Here is a 17,142-nt window from a genome sequence, read left to right on the forward strand (position 1 = left end):
CCCAGTGGTGTCACTAGAGGTGGCATCACCCAGTGCAGTAACTCATGTTGTCACCCCTCCGCCATTGACCTCCTCTCACACCGCACTATACAGAATCCTTAGTAATGATTTTTGTACTAATGTTACTCATAAATCGTAATTCTCATATATCACTGAATGTAATGGTAATAGTTGTGACATAAACAAGTAACAAAATTAAAATTATACCCTTAAATTACAATATCAGATGTCAGCCTAAATGTATTTGCACATATATAGTTTCATGTTGTTAAAGTGAAAATTACCTTCAACTTGTTTCTGGCTCATAGTGACCTTAAGGTGAATGTATCATGGGGATTTCTGGGGCAGAGAGTCTGTGACTTGCCCAAGATCACCCAGTGGGTTTCTATGGCTGGGCAGGGAATCGAACCCTGGTCTTCAGAGTCCTAGTCTAACACTCAGACCACTATACCACACTCGCTCTGTGAGGTAGGCCATGTCAACAAAGAGTGGCTGGCCAAAGGTTACTATATGAGTTTCGTACCCTAAGTAAAGGCTTGAACCTAGAACTTACAAGTACCAGTCCAGCTTTCTAACCAGTGTACCACACCTTCCCACTATTCATTTTATAGAAACAGAGCTCAAAGTTTATTGTACTATTCTGCCACTTTTAGCTGTTTCCCATTTTGCTTCATGGCATAGTGCTACGACACATCGTTCCTGCTTTCCAAAGTAATCTGTGAACTTTCTTTATGGTTTGTGCATGTAGAAGCAGCTGGAAATTCTTGAATATGTTTCCCATAGTTCCTTCAATGAGAGATGCGCTTAGCAAGCTGCCAGTCCCAAAATCACTTCCCTGCTTCCTGGGAGAATGGAGACTCTCTGGTCTATTTGTGTCCTTAATTAGAAGCACAGAATAATTGAACCCTCTGCAGTTGCTTTCTCAGAAAGCAAATTGTCGTGAAAGGCCATGGCATTGTGCAGGTGCCACCAGAAGGCCAGCTTAGTTCCATAAAAACAATCTGCCTTTTGTTTGCTAATTTCCAGCCCTTCAGGCATCCTCTGGAACTCTTTCCAGGGAAGGGGCATGGTCCCTGACATGAAGGGCTCAATTTTTTGGCAAGCTGCAAGAAGCTTTGTGGAAGATGCCATGTTATGAGGCCCGGAAAAGGGACTTGTTGCTTACCCAACGTCTCAGCTCTGTTGTTCATTCAGACAGGGTTCAATTCTGGAGGTCTGTGGTATGTACAGTTATTTATGTTACTTGATGGCAACCTCTGCCAGGCAGGCATGCTTGTGTTTTATATCCACTTAGAATGAGTAAGAGGAGAGGGAGTCCAAAGCCAAGGCAATGATGAGTTGTGGTTCTGTTCATCTATTTCTTCCCTCATTTTAGAATTAATTTATTTAATCCACAAATGCATTTTCCTGGATATCATGATGAATTTTTTGTTCACAAGTGTATCTGGTTTTGGAAACTGTTTTTTAAATGGATTTTAATATATTTTTACTTTTGTAAAATATATGTTATTGTGGATCACTTTGGCAGCCCTGGTGGACAGACAAGTTTGGGAAATAAATATAATAAATATATATTTATATTAAAAAATAATGACAGTAATCACTCATCAATATTATGATATCTTTGTAGACTTCTGATGTTACATATGGTGATTCATTATAAAGTTAGTGCTTCTAATTCTTACAGGACTTTGGTATTTTATGTACAGTATACGTCTTTTGGTTATAACAAACAGAATGTAGAGGGAAGGATCACTGGCTTTTAAAATATAAAAATATGCATTGTATAAGTATCTACCAGCTGGAGGTACACTCTGTGAATCTGATGAAGCTGGCTGAAGTTTGCAAAAGCTAATTTTAAATAAAACATGTTAATATGTACGCTGCCACAAGATTCCTTTTTGGTTTTGCTACAAGACATGATCACAGCTTCTGCACTGGCCTTGTCCCAGGGTTTTAGATGTGTGAATAATACAGTACTGTCAGATACATGCCATTTGGCATTAGGCTTAAAAAATCCAAATGAGGACATTGTTCTTATATTTTATAGATGGGTAGATGAAGAGTTTCTAGAATACATGCTGGCTAGTCTTGACAAAGAATGGTGCTTTTAAATTAAATGACTTGGAAGCACACAACAACAATATATATGCCAAATCCTTCTTTGTACACTACTTTAAGATTTTAAATACTCTAAAGGCACCAAATCTCATCTGATCTTTGAAGCTAAGTAGAATTAGTAATTGGACAGGGACCACCAAGGAATACCAGGTGCTGTAGGCTATATTTCAGAAGAAGGTAATGGCAAACTACTGAGTATTCTTTGTCGAAGAAAAAAATATGAAATGTATTGGATCACTATAGGCTGACAGGCAAGTTGGTGATACATACATGCTGACTTGAGTTTCTTCAGGCAACAAAGTAGTTGAACCAGTTTAGGGAACAACTATCACTTTTCAGTTGGGGGAGCAGAACAAAATTATCTTTGCAGTAGCTGGAGTATTTCTTTTTGCAGATGTAGTTTCACACTGTCTCTCAATCTAACCACGTATGTCTCTCTTAACAACAAATCCTCCCTTGCCATCTGCCTCTGTGTCTCGTAAATCAATAGCTTCCCTTAACACACAGCAAGATCCAAGTGCCAGCAGTTCAGAATCCTTTTATGATTAAATCCATCCTGGCTCTCTGAGCAATTTCATCAGTACTAGCAGCCTATTAATCACAATTTCATACTGAAGAAACAAGGCCAAAGGGAAAGTTGCTGAAGAGAATCAGACCACAGCTTGGCCAGTGGTGTCAGGTGCTCATCAAGTGAAAAGAGACTAAGTAAAAGAGAAGGCATTATTGTGGCATAATATCATCTTCAGTCTTAGCTTTTGATGGCAGATAAGTTGATGATCCACAAACCACCCTGGCATTGTGCAGCTAATCTCTATTTGAAAGTCTTTCACCAAAGACTTTTTATATCTTCTGAAGTTATGAGCCATACTATAGGGCAGGAGTAAGTAACTTGTGGCCCTCTAGATATTGTTGGATTACAACTCCCATTATTCTTCCTGGTTGGTGCTGATGGAAGTTGGAACCTACCAAAATTTGAATGACCATGGGGTTCACTACCCATGCTCTAGCCTAGCTGTTTTGTGTTTTAAGATGCTTGCTTCCTACATTTTCCCACCAATATTTCTATACATTACTCATATGTTTTCTAGCTTGCATATCTTTATTAAGTTCTATAGTATGCCTTGGAAGGAGAAAAGACCCTTGCACAGGAAAATATATATCTAGCCATTGGGCTATAAGACACTAAGATGAGCCATACCATGGAGTAGAATGAGATCACTACCCTGGTACAAGCAGCTGGGTTTCATGAGTTTGGGTGCTATGAAAAGGATAGCAAATTATTAGTACTGGGTTTTTATTCCCACAGAGTGTAGGGTTTTATCTTCCTCAGGTGCCAAAATAACATGACAAACCTCTGCTAATATGCATTTTCACTGTATGGGAGGTGGGTGGGGAATATGCCATTCTCTATTCTCCCTTAGTAATCATGATTTTGCACTACCTCTGCAGTTAACAATTTCCCTTTACATCAGGGATAGGAACTGAGCAGACCACATGCTAGGTAAAACCTTGGGGGCATGCTGTATGGCCCTTGCACACACACCCAAAGTCATAATGACCCCCAATTCCTTCCCTAAGTGATCATCTAAAGCACCAAATATTGAGACCCACAGTGACTCTAGGACTTGTAAACAACTTTGAATTCTGAACCTATACAACGCCTGCACCATGGTGACCACCCAAACAAGGCCATTTCACTTTGCAAGGATCAACTGTGCCCATCAGGTGCCTGTTTTTACAGTCCCAGAAAGGCAGCAAGAACAGGCTCATTAACTACTGTAACTAAGTAAGTAAATAACAGAGAGAATGAGAGAGAGGGAAAGTCATACAGGTCTGATGAGTTACCTTACAAGTTACGTAAACCAAATGGTGATGGTGCAGCCCAGGTTGTGAATTCATGACTTTGAAGAATGACAGCGGGCTCTTCCAGATGAGGCAAGTGTTTGAGGAGGTGACTCCAACCAGCAAAATTAAAGCAGTTATTTAATGAGAACTCAAGCTGCTTTAAACCAAGCTGGAAGAGTCCAATGTCAGCTGACAGTGGCAGGTCTCTCTCAGGCAAGAAACCTATGCTATTGCTAATCCCTGAGCTTTCTTGGCTCTAGATGGTCACATGTTCTCCCTGCAGAGCCCATTTCTGTAGGCACACAAGAGAGGAGTGGTGGTGCATCACAGTGTTTTATAGTCTGTTGTTCTTCTATTATTAAATGTGCTAAGGGGAGAGAATGAAGAAGGAGGACAAGAGTCCCCTGGCATCAGTCTTCTGTCAGAGATTTTGGGAGAGCTGCTGTAGAAATGTTTGAATTAGCATTTCCACAGAGGGCACAAAAGCAGCCAAGGAGAAGAGCGAGGAGCTGCAGTGTGAGCAGACAAGGCTCTCCTTAATCCAGTTATCAGAGGACTTGCAGCTACAGTTTGCAAGGGAGGTGTGACAGCAGCAGATACAAAGCAAAATGCAGAAGAAATATTTAAATGGCTTGGAGAAGGCCAGCCAATTTTACATGGCATTACATAAGAAGCATGGATGCTTCTTTAGGAAATGCATAAAATCTCCAGGCAGTACTGCTTCAGTATACAGAAGTAGGTGAAGCATTAATACAGAACACCAAACCAAATATTTGGTAAAATGTGGCATACAGTGGTGCTGTGAGAACAAGATTTGGGGACAGTCTGAAAATTATTAATTCCATTAGTGAGATCTAGTGCTAACAGGTTACACTGGAATTTGAAATACTCAGGTTCTGATCTCCAGTGAGCCATGCAGTGAGCAACCTTGGGGCAATCATCCTCTCTCATTCTAACCAACCTCTCAAGGTTGTTGTGAGGATAAATGGGGAGTATGGAAGTTATGTATGTGGCATTGAATTTATTGGAGGAAATGTGGGATATTAATACTCTTTGATAGAATCAGGAATTATCTGTGGGAGATGATCATTTCATCATCCTCTCTGTCCTGCAAAGTATACTAGAGTCTAGGACTGAGGTTCCAAATATAGTCTAACAAACAAATTATATATGCGATGGGTTTTTTTCTCCAAAGCTGAGTAGGGGCTGACTTTGAATTCTCATTCTCCTTTCTTTGCAACAGACTGTGGTGGCTCCCACATTAGTAGGATGGCTACTTCACTGCAACTTTTACTTTGACCTATCCAAGGTACTGAATTTACTTGGTGGACAGAGGCCAGCACCATGGATAGCTCCTTTAAAGTTCATACTGAACCCCAAAGCAGATTCAACACCCCAGTGACATGGAAGCAACCAGCTCTAAAACAGCTCTTCTGGAATGTGAATGGGTTGTACCTGCGTAGTCTTCCCTTTTCCAGGCTGAAAACACCCAGTTCCTTCATCTTATCTGTAAGATCAGTTGAAGACATCCATCTTCTCCTCATATATCCTCTTGAGAGAAACAATCAGACGTCTAATTTTCTGTATTCCTCATGTAGAACAGGTCTGTGCCAATGGCAGTAACAGGAAGGGAGATTGTTCTGGAAGGCAAAGAACCAGGGCCCATACATACCAGAGAGTTCAGTGCTATGATTCCACTTTAACTACCATGAGTCTATCCTATGGAATTCTGGGAATTATATTTAAGGAAGGGACCTTTAGAATTCTCAACCAGAGCACTTCAGTGCCTCACCAAACAAATCCCAGGATTCCATAGAATGGAAACATGGCATTTAAAATGGAATAGTACTATAATAGTGTAGTGTGAATTGACTCTCAGTACTCCATATTTTCAGCAGGATGGAGGTAAGATCCTACTCTGTCTTCCTCTGTGAGAAGTTGTTATTGATATATATGGGGAAGCAAATGGATGATACTCAAATTCCTGCCAGAACTTTACACTCTTTTAATCACCTAAAGTGCCATGCAGAAATGGACAAGCAATGCAATAATGCTAAGCAGGGTTCATGATAGCATTCATTGGCTGTCTCATATGAGTTATCCCTTCCTCCCACAATGACTCCCTGTAGCTTAAATTATCTATATTTTAATTAAGGACAGAAATCCTCATTAATGGTCTGGGTATCTTCTAAAGCAAGAGAGGTCAAAATGTAGCTTCTGAGCCCCAAGGACTCCAGTTCCCTCAAGAGAGCTCTTTACAAAAATTCTTTTTTAAAAAACTAAAAATGCCCCCAGACTTCCATGTGGCTTGTGCAGCCTTCCAAATTTCTGCAGAGTCAACTACAGCCTCCAGGACTTAACAGTTGCTTACCTCTCTGCTAAAGACTGTTGCATAAAAGAGAGGTATAATGTGGAATGGCGTTATTTATCAATGTTTGTAATTTGTTGTTTTTATTTGTCATCAAATTGACTTTGGCTTATGGTAACCTAATAAATGAAAGACCTCCAAGATCCCTGGTCATCAACTGCCCTGTTCAGGTCTTGTAGAGGACAAATACAGGTCTTGAATCCATCCCTATAGAGGTGGTGGGCAGATTAAGATGGTCTGTACTCAAAGGCTGATGGAGCCTTCAGGCCTTAGAGGCTATCAAAGCTGGTACCACCAACGATCCTGCTGAAGACCTGGTCAATAAGTAGAATCAAGATCTAACCAGGGTTATTGACACAATCACTCCCAAATGCCCTCTTTGACATATTACAAATTTGGTATACAGGTATACAGGGGACCTCAGGGAGCTGAAATGAGAATGACAACTGGAGAGCAGATGGTGGAAAACTCGACATATCTGACAAGACATGCTACAAAAAACATCTTTGTTCTTCAAGGTGGCAATATATGCAGCAAAGAAAGCTTTCTAATCTGCATGTATTGCGTTTGTGAATTCACATCCAGCTCAACTGTTTAACTAAGAAGTTTAACTCGGGCACCTTCCCCCTGAATCCAGTTCTATAATCTTCAATAGTTTGCTGTGATGATTTTAATGATCATTTCACAGATAAAATCTCTTGGATAAGAGCTGACTTAGACACTGTCATTATAGCAGAAATTGACAGTACAGTATCCAGCAGCTCTATAAGTAGGATTACACTGGTGATAGCTACTCCTCAAAAAAGGAGCTGTTTTATGGCATACCACAAAGTGCCATTCTATCCCCAATGCTATTCAATATCTAAATTAAATTGTGGGAGAGATCATCTGGAGCCATGGGGCAGGGTGCAATCAGAATGCTGATGACACCCAACTATATTTCTCCATGCCTTCAAATTCAGCCTCAGCTAAGGATAGTGCGTCTCCTCTGAATGAATGCCTGGAGGAGGTAATTGGCTGGATGAGGAAAAACAAATTCAAGCTGAATCCAGAAAAGACAGAGGTACTAAGATGAGTTTGGAGGTGTATCATCCAGTTCAGGATGGGGTTACATTCCCCCTGAATAACTATGCTCACAGTTTGGGGGTCCTTATGGATTCATTGCTATGAATGACAGCTCAGATAGATGCAACAGTCAGGGATGATTACAATCAGCTTCAACTGTTACGCCAGGTATGCCCCTACCTAGAGCTGGAGGACCTAAGGATGGTAGTGCATATGAAAAAGTCCAGTCCTTTTTTTTTTTTAAAGAAAGAAAAAGTCCAGTCCTGAGGTTACCAGCATGATTTTTAAAATGGTAAAGTTTAATGATTAATTTTAAATGTAGATTGCTTTAATATATATGTGTTCTTTCAAATTGATGTACGTTTTAACTGAAATTGTGTTTTTAATTGACAGATATTTGTTTTTCTCTTGTTTTTGTCCACCTCAATCCATGGGGAGAGGCAAGTAAGAAATTATTATTATTGTTATTGTTATTATTCAGGGCCATGGCTTCCTAGATATAATCATTCCATCTGTAATCTCATTTTCTTCCATAAATTTCATCAGTAGTTGGTTAAAGTCTTTGCTGTCTTTTACAGGTAATATGATGTTATCTGCATAACTTAAATTGTTGATGTTCTGTTACCCAATTTTCATCCCTGCTTCCTCTGATCCTAATCCTCCTTTCTGTAAGTGTTCTGCATATGCATTAAGCAGACAGCATCATAAAATCCAGCCTTATCTGACCCCTTTGCCAATGAGAAATCATTGTATTTCTCCATAATATATGTCAAGTTATATATCAGGACAATCAGATGGTGGTACTTCCATTTCTTTCAGAATGAACTATAATTTCTCATGAGCTACATAATAAAAGGCTTTGCTATAATTTATAAAGCACAGGCTAATTTTCTTTTGATTATTTATTTATTTATTTTGGTGTACTGTATTCCATTATCCACCATATGTTTGCAATATGATTCCCAGTTCCTTTTCCTTTTCTGAACCCAGCCTGGACATTTGGCTTTTCTCATTCCATATATGGTAAAAGTCTTTCTATTCCATCTGTTCTGGCAATTTATTTCTCCCAAGCATCGCTTCACTTTCTAAAATTGTGAGTTGATCTTTAAATGGTTCTCTTTTTTCTTTTTTGAATTAATCTATCATCATTTTATATAGTTCTCTTTTATATAGTTCTTCATTGTAGTGCTACCACTGATTTTTGATTTTGTCCTGATCATATAATGTGATCCCTTGTTGGTCATATAGCATCCCTATTCTTGGTTTGAATTTTCCTTTAATTTCTTGGTTCTTGTGGAAGAGGTTTCATGTTCCACCTTTTGTGTTGTCTTATTCTATTTCTTTGCATTGATTAATAAGACATTTCTCTTTGTCCCTATGCACAAGTCACTGAATAGTTGTATTCAAGATTCTGATCCTGTTTCTGTCACCTTTTACTTTCGGTTCTCTTAACCATTCTTAACCATTTGAAAATTTTAATCATCTTTAAGCATTTGAAGAGTCTAATCTGTCCTCCAATGAGGCTGGGCTTGCAGCAAACATATCCTAGGGTTTGCTTTTTGTTTTTTACAAGATTTATTCAGAGGATGTTTGTCATTACCATCTTCTCAGACAGTGTGACTTACCTAAGGTAAGTAGGTATATCTCTGCTTTGGAGACAGAGCAGTGCTGTTGGCTTCACTCTGACTTTATTTTGTAGCTGTTTTTAAAGTTTTTTAATGCAATGTTTTTATCTTTTTCTGTTATGTTTTTGGTTCTATTGTATGAAAACCCAGAGAGTTTCAGCTACTGAAATGTGACAAGCAAGCAAATGTTTACATTGTTTGCCAACACAACCCATGAATACAAATATAAACGCTTAAAATATTGAGCTGCAATCTCTCACAAAATTTGGTTGCTTCTAGGAGGAGTGTTTCCTTTCTTACAGCTGGCTGTTCAGCAACATACAGAGCCACTCGACATAATGCATTTTAGATATTTGTTTTATATCTTGTTATTGTGTTTATATATGTAAGTATTAAATCAAACAGACATTTGGGAATCACTATGCTGATTGGAGAATTAAAGCCATCACAAACCTGTCTGGAGAAAAAGAAATCAAAGCTTTCAAAGTGTACAGAGACCAGTCTGCACATCTGTGCCTTCTGCTGGTAAGGGGAAAAAAAAAAGAGCTCAGGATTTAAGCTTTTGCTGCACATAACCAGCACAGGTAAAATGCTGCAGCATGGCTAGTACTGAAAAAGTTAATTGCCTTCTAGGCATAAGTTCTAATGGTTTCTTGACAGTTTTTCTCCCACCATACAATGTAGATGGATGCTAACAGAAGCAGCAAGGAGAACTTTAGAGTGTGTTATCAATCTGTGATAAAATAGTAGGTGACAGGCTAAGAGACAGCCTGAGGATAGTAAATAGCAAGAGTAATGCCCCCAGGATGGGGCTGTGATAGAGGCTGCCACTGCCTGGAGGAAAAATTTAATGAACAGTGGAGTGCCCTACTGGAGCCTTGGCCAAATAGGGATGTTCAGGGGATACACAGAGTCAAAGAAGTCTAGACAACAGATGCTTGTAGATGTGAGAGGGGGAGCTGATGTAATGTTAAACTCCTATTAGGGATATCTGTTAGCACCAGTGCCTGATGGGAATATAAACTGACCATGACTGTTAATCTCCCTTCCTCCAGAGGTGATGCTGAGAGTAATGCCTGCTGATCTTTTCTAAACACTTCTGATTAGAAGTGGGTCAGAAACAATTGCACCCTTTACCTAAAGCAGCTTGAGTCCATTCATAGTACATAATTATAGTACTTTGATGCCACTTTTATGGCCATGAGTGTATCCTATGAATCTTTGGGTTTGTAGTTTGATGAGGCACTGAAAACTGTCTGAGAATTCCAAAAACTTCTCCCTAAACTGCAAATGCTATGATTTTGCAGGATGTAGCCACGGCTGTTAAAGCAGAACCATAGTTCTATAACTATGTAGTGCTTAAAGGCAAGCAGTCTGAAGATCATAACATGCAGACCACATTGTTTCTTCTTGGTTCCAATTATTAATCCAAACTAGTGTTGATGGTCCCTTGAATAGATATGACTTTAGTACAATTATGTGAATCCAATTTCTTCAGTGGATCTAATCTAGTTGGGGCTAACAGCTGGATTTAGGCCAACACATTTAACTAAGTCACTCTCTCTGAACAAGTTCTGTTTTATCTTCTGGAGTTGGCAATTATGATTGAATTGCTCTGGCCTTTCCAGATTTGAGGTAGACAAGAGGAAATAACAACTAGTGCAGGTATCTTTCTCTGGAGTGCCAAAGAGGTCCCTTGTAGGTTCTCTTTCAATAACACAAACAGTCACATGGCTGTACAGAGGCAACACTGCATCCAGGACCAGCCAAAGCTCTTGGTGTGTAGGCCTACATTCAATTGCTAATTCCAGCTAAAGCAGACATAACTAATCATTTGCTGAACGGTGAGTTAATACTTATGCAAATCCCATTGATTCAGTGGGTCTGCTTCAGATGAGAGTAGCAATTGGATTTAGGTCTAAAGCTACAACCTTACACAAGCTGACCTGGGAGTAAGTGCCACTGAACGCATTGAGGCTCGCCTCTCAATAAATGTGAGGATTGTGCTGAGAGTGACATGAGGATTCAAGGAGATATGCAGCTGGCCATACATAGCCATGCTAAGGAGATTAACATTTGGAAAGGTTTTCAAAGGAAGAGCAAGATGAAGAGGAAAGAATTCAGGGTATCACTGACCAAAACATTTACCCTTCCTAGAAAGGTGCTTTCCTTCCATGGGAATGTGAAAAATAGTGCCTAGGAAGTTAACCTATTGGGGTGGATTGTGGATTTGGAGTTCAGCACCTTGGATAGCCGCATTAATGTTTGAACAGAAACTTGGAATGGAATACCCTGCTTCACAAGGAAGCCATGGAGCCACCACCTGTCAGAGAATGTGAACATCACTTGATACCCAAAGAACAGCAACAGATTAGGGGATGAACAGATCAGATGTGAAAATGAAAATCTTAATTGGCACATGGCTGCTGCAGTTCAAGTTTACATGTAATAAAATCATAAGCAGGTGTTAAAACATCACATATACTGTACTTTGAAAATCTACCAAGGAGCCACATTTGGACCTAGCTCACTGGTACAAAATATAGAATGTTAAAAAATAATGGGTGAGCTTTTCACATGTTGCTGTTTTAGCACATAAAAGAAGAATGCACAGAGGCTTGCTCCCATGGTAGCATTGGAAGAGGCCTTGAAGAAAAACAAACACTTTTACGGTGGTTCAATTACTCTTTAAAAACAGTTTAGTTTTCACTGTGCTCTTTTCTTACAGAATTTAAACACATTTGAACTGCATCTCTATGTTGTTTCAAATTAGAGGAAAAGATGTTCATTACAATGGAGGTAGAGCTTAGAAAGTAATTTGTGACTTTTTAGCCATTATGTTTAAAAAGGTAACTACTTTACTGGTTATTTAAACCCATGACCAAATAAAAGTAGAAGGCGACTTGTTCTGCCCCCCCAAAATCATGTTACCATTTGCTATATTATTTTGCACCCTTACAATATTGCCCTCTTGTTACAGCCAAAATGAATGTGTCATAAATAATGTTACATTACTTCCACGCCCTGCATGGAGGAAAGTCCGAAAAGATTCATGAGTACGTACTACACAATATGCCTGGGAGTACTATGCTCCTGTAAACAAGGGTAACCATTTCTCTCCCTAATCTGTTCCCTGTCTTCTATGTGGTGGCCTTAGGAACAGCTGGCCGGGTAAAACCGTATAAAGCTTAAAATGAAGGAGACCCAGATAGAGTCTATAAAGCTTAGGGTCAGAGCTTTTCAACTACGAAACAGCTGATCTCAAGATGGTGCAGAATTTTTGTCTCTGTTTCTGGTCAGAGACAGCAAATCATAGGTGCATCAAAGACAGTGTATCATTTGTGTATTACACTGAAATATATATGGGTTGGGGGTGGTGAAGCCTCTGTTCCCATTTCATTTACATTATGCCATGAATGTACTTTTGTACATGTTACAGTCTACGAACAAAATATATAACATGTTTCATCTATAAAGTCAGCTAAGATTACCCAGCACCTCACAGACATGATGCATCTATCAACTTCATTCTCAGCCTTCAAACTTTTATCTAAATGATGCTTCTTTATCCACTTTGGTAGCACTAAGTGAATCCTTTGCACCTTGCTCATGCTAGCAAGAGGAACACACTGAAAATTAAGTGATGAAATAAGAGCCATCTCAGGTAATTTGAGTTACTGCAGATAGAAACAATATAAAACTGAAGTTGTTCCAGAGAAAACAAAGATATAAAATTACACAAAGTAGCACCTTCCAAGAATGATCAGCGAATATCTTCTCTTCCCCAGTATGAACAGAATGAGTGTCACACAGCAATGTGAAAGCAGACCTTATGGTGTGTTATGATTCTCAGTAGTCACCGGATGCCTACTTGTCCCATACGAACATTACAGGCCAAACACCCACACCTTAAGATCAACACAGCAGATTGACTGGTGGTTCACTAAAACCACACACACACACATATCCCTGCCAAGGCTGGCTGCATCCCAACAAATGTACTGTGATGCTATGGACTACCTGGCTGATGGAACAGCCTGCAGAAATGTGAATATAAGCTGCAGAGGAGAGGAATCAGGATGGTCTGAAGGGATAAAGGAAATTGCCCACAACATACCTTTCTGGAGTGGTTGTAGAGACCATTGGATCCTGGTCCAAAATACCGGCCCCCGGTGCCTGTCAGCTGAGTAGTTCTGTGGCCTGCCTGGCTCACATATAGTTTGGGATGCCAGTTGCCTGGTAGGAACTCTACTGGATTCTTCTCTTTTTTCTTTCTCAGCCTGTGCACATTGGAAGGAAGGTCAGAGCAGATGGGGAGGAGGGGGGTAAAGATCAGCCCAGAGATTAGAGAGGCATTTTTAGCCAGCCAATCGCTAGCCAAGCTCCGAGTAATGACTTGCTGACAGCACAAGGTGAACACATTACTGCAGAGAAAGCAGAACATAAGCTGGGGGCTGTTTGTGTTCTCCCTTTCCTGGGATCCCCCACAACATCCCCCACATGGCTCACTCCTTTTCTCCCCCACACATGCCATTGTGTGTGTTTTTTCTCCATCCTCCCTCCCTTCCTCCTTCTCTTTTTGCATGTTGGCTTCACTATATATCCTCTTTTCCTACCCCCAGTCTTCTATCCTGTCCTATTTTTTTCCTCACCATCACTTTCCTCATTCTATCATCAATGTTTTCATCACATTCTCACAGATGGGATATTCATGCCTTTTGTTCTCATGTGGTTAATTGAAAGAAATAAATAGCATGTTCAGATACCCTCTCTGGATTGGGACCACAGCAAGGACAAAGGATTAAGGCTCCTCTTTCTTCACACCTTGGTCCCAATGTAGCATTCCACCTATCACGGTGGCCATTTGTTTTTGTTTAAATCAGCCACACAAGTGCTACGGATATGAATACTGTTCATGTAGTTTGGCCTGTGGGTTCTTGACCATTTGGTGCTTCCTTACCTGCCGACTAGAACAAGAAAAACATTGGGCTTCTCTAGAAGAAAGAAGATGAGTTTGCTGTGTGTTCTGACACAAACTCTTACAGCAACCATCATGGGATAGCCACTTTACCTTCTGATGTCTCAACTCCCCATCCCTTCAAATATCACTATTAAGCTTCAGGGCCAGTCTTTTCTTTAAGCAGATTGAGGAACCCGCTGCAGGTAATAGATCTGGAGAGTTATAGCAGGGCAGAAAATTGTTAATTACTGTTAATTACAGTAAAGCCAGGGAGAGGAGTTTTCCCGACTAATTGACTAGAATAACCTGACTGGCTTTGGCTACTTTGCAGAATTTGCACATACCCTCCAGATTTGGCAGAGACAGTCCCAATGAATCCTTTGCTGTCCCACTTTTCCAGTGGTTTTCACAATGTCCTGGTCCCCCCCATACACACACACTTTTGGTTCCACCTTACTTCAATATCTGAAAACTGGGTTCGAAATACAAAAGTAGTTTGCACTTAATTAAGTTGGAATGGGGGGAGAGGAGAGGACGGAAGAGAATTTTGACCTTCCCTGTAGCCCAGGCAAAAGCAAATTGCTGCAGCCTCTCCAATCTTGTGTGCTCTTCCTCATTAATAAGTTTGGCCCTTTCCAGCACATTCTGATGTTACTTGGCTGCCTGTGTCTTGGTTTTCATCTCTGAAATCTTGGCAGGTGCGTTTGGGTGGGTGTGAGGCAACAACTACTGTTTTCTCTGAGGCATCAAAATATCTTGGGCTGACCCTGCAAGATGCTATAAATATGTTCTGAAGATATAAATATGCTATGGATAAATGGATAGATTTTGTATGGTTAATGCAAAGGACAAGAAGCTATTCTTGGGTTGCCTGGCCAATACCAATGATTTAAGGGATTATTCAAACATTGTTTTTAGCACGACTATGTGAATTATCTCATTTTTTTTTTTAGTCAGAACACATCTATGTACATCTATGTGTGTTCTGCTGCTCACACATGTCAGCATTGTGAATAAAGATAGAATTGATGGTGGAGATGCATTCGAAACACATTCAAGTCATGCAGAGTTTTATCCCAGTTTATCCTAGGTCTGTTTCATATTGGTTACTCACACAGACAACCCCCCCCCCCCCCCCCCGATTATCCCTGGTTAAGCAGATTTTTTGGCAGCCCCCTCTCCAAACTTACTCAGGTGCATTCAAAATGCCTGTGAACAACAAAGATTCAACCCACATTCTACCAGGATTATTATCACCATCTGAATCACTCCTGAGTGATAGCATACAGAGAGACAGATTCTACAGTAAACAGTCTTATAATGCTGAGCAAAAGAAGCTGGCTTCCACTGATGAAGACCTACTCTGAGAGAATCAGGCCATATGTGTGCCCTCTTGTGGTTCTTTGCCATACTTGGCACAGGAAATCTTGACAAAGCTGGACTTGAATACTATCATAATGCTTTTTATTAGGACCAACAGAACAATAACCCACCGCAAAACAGTGCTACTTTGTGATTAGCAATGGGTCTGACTAAAAGTAGAATGATACTACTGCTGTATGCTGCATAGATTCCCCTACCTCCGCTGCCACAGTCAACAGGACTCCCTGCATTTTTCTTGCTTTCTTGATACATAAAAAATAATCTCAAACCCCTGCTTTGACTGGCCGAAATTTTTTTGATATGTAAATGGAGAGCAATTGCATAGCAGCCAAAGGGATTTGTTATGTAACAGAACAATAGCATCTAATTTATCGATGAAGGGAAGATGAATTCCTAATCCCAGGACAAATTGTTATAGAATAGATCTCACAAGCAGGCATGTTTTCCAATTTACTGTCAGCTGCAAAGACCTCTTTTCTTTCAGGCCTTGCATCTGGAGAGTGATTCTGTTGGCTGGCATATGATGTGTATGCCCTAGGAAAAAAGAGCATACAGTAGTTATTTGAGCTGGGACAGCACTGACCACCTCTTGGGAAAGCTCTCACTCTCTCTGCCTACTCAGGCAAATCTGACTGCTCCCCTTCTCCTGTATTATTCATCTTCCTTTACACGGTCCCTGGCTGGAGAGATAGAACTGGTCTCTCTAGGATCTAATGCGATATCTTAACACAGCTACACGGTTGTGATGGGAAACCTGGTTGACACAGAGGAGTTTCTTTCCTTTCTTCACTCAGATCTTCAGCACAAGAGACACAACAATATCTTTTTTTCATCTTTCATTTTAAGAGAGATATCCAAATGCAGTGGCACCATTAGGTTTGGTGTCACCCAATGCGGTAACTCATGGTGTCCCCACACACATTGACCTCCTCCCATACTACACCATACAGAATCCTTAGTAATGCTTTTTGTACTAATATTAGTTATTTATCATAATTACTTTATATTACTGAATGATAATAGCTACAACATAAACAACTAGCAAAATAAAGCTATACCTACAAATTACAGTATCATACTGATAGACTAAATGCATTTACATACATACATACATAGTTTCAGTGGTTGAAGTGAAAATTTGGTAAAATGTGATGTTTTTAAAGAATTTTTAATGGATTTTTTTAAAATTAAAATTTTGAAAACTGAGGCATCTCCTTTCTTCTCTCACTAAACCTCACCCCACTCACATAATCAGCATTTTAATGGGACACAGCCAAATGCCACAGACTGTTTCTGCCCAAAGGCAGATGCTTGTGAAGTTGTGGTGTCACTCCTCATTAGGATGTCACCAGGTGCGGTTCGGACACACACTCTGCATCCCCTAGTGAGGCCACTGTCCACATGGATGTGTTATACACAGATATAACAGGTACATGAAAAGCCAGGCCTGTCATTAGCAAAGTAAGTGGTCACTTCACGCAGCAGACCTTGGTGCAATGAAGCAGCAGTAAATTACTGTATTATTTATTTGTTGTTGTTGACATTTTACTTTCGTATTTGGACAGGTGCTTGTGAGATTTTCTGCATCATGTGCCAAGGACGTAGCCAGGGGGGTGGTTGGGGGTCGGAACCCCCCCTATCAGGCCTGGGGGCATTCAGCTCCCTTCTCCCCCTCCCCTCCATTAAACCACAGCGAGGGAACAGAGAAAGACAAAACAAAGTTCCTTTTCCCTCTCCTCCGTGGCTTTAATGGAGGGGGGAGGGAGGAGGAAGGA

The 17,142-nt window shown here is 40.3% G+C and overlaps 1 protein-coding gene across 1 annotated transcript in view; it reads right to left on the reverse strand.

Annotated features, from left to right (window-relative positions):
- Positions 1-13,265, reverse strand: part of PACSIN1 (protein kinase C and casein kinase substrate in neurons 1) — an 80,670-nt gene extending 67,405 nt beyond the window's left edge. Inside the window, exon 1 of the mRNA XM_042464332.1 lies at positions 13,142-13,265. The gene's annotated coding sequence lies outside the window, so the exon portion shown is untranslated. The remainder of the gene's footprint in view (positions 1-13,141) is intronic.
- Positions 13,266-17,142: the final 3,877 nt, after the last annotated feature.

This window comes from Sceloporus undulatus, chromosome 4, assembly GCF_019175285.1.
Source record: "Sceloporus undulatus isolate JIND9_A2432 ecotype Alabama chromosome 4, SceUnd_v1.1, whole genome shotgun sequence".
In the NCBI taxonomy this organism is placed as follows: domain Eukaryota; kingdom Metazoa; phylum Chordata; class Lepidosauria; order Squamata; family Phrynosomatidae; genus Sceloporus; species Sceloporus undulatus.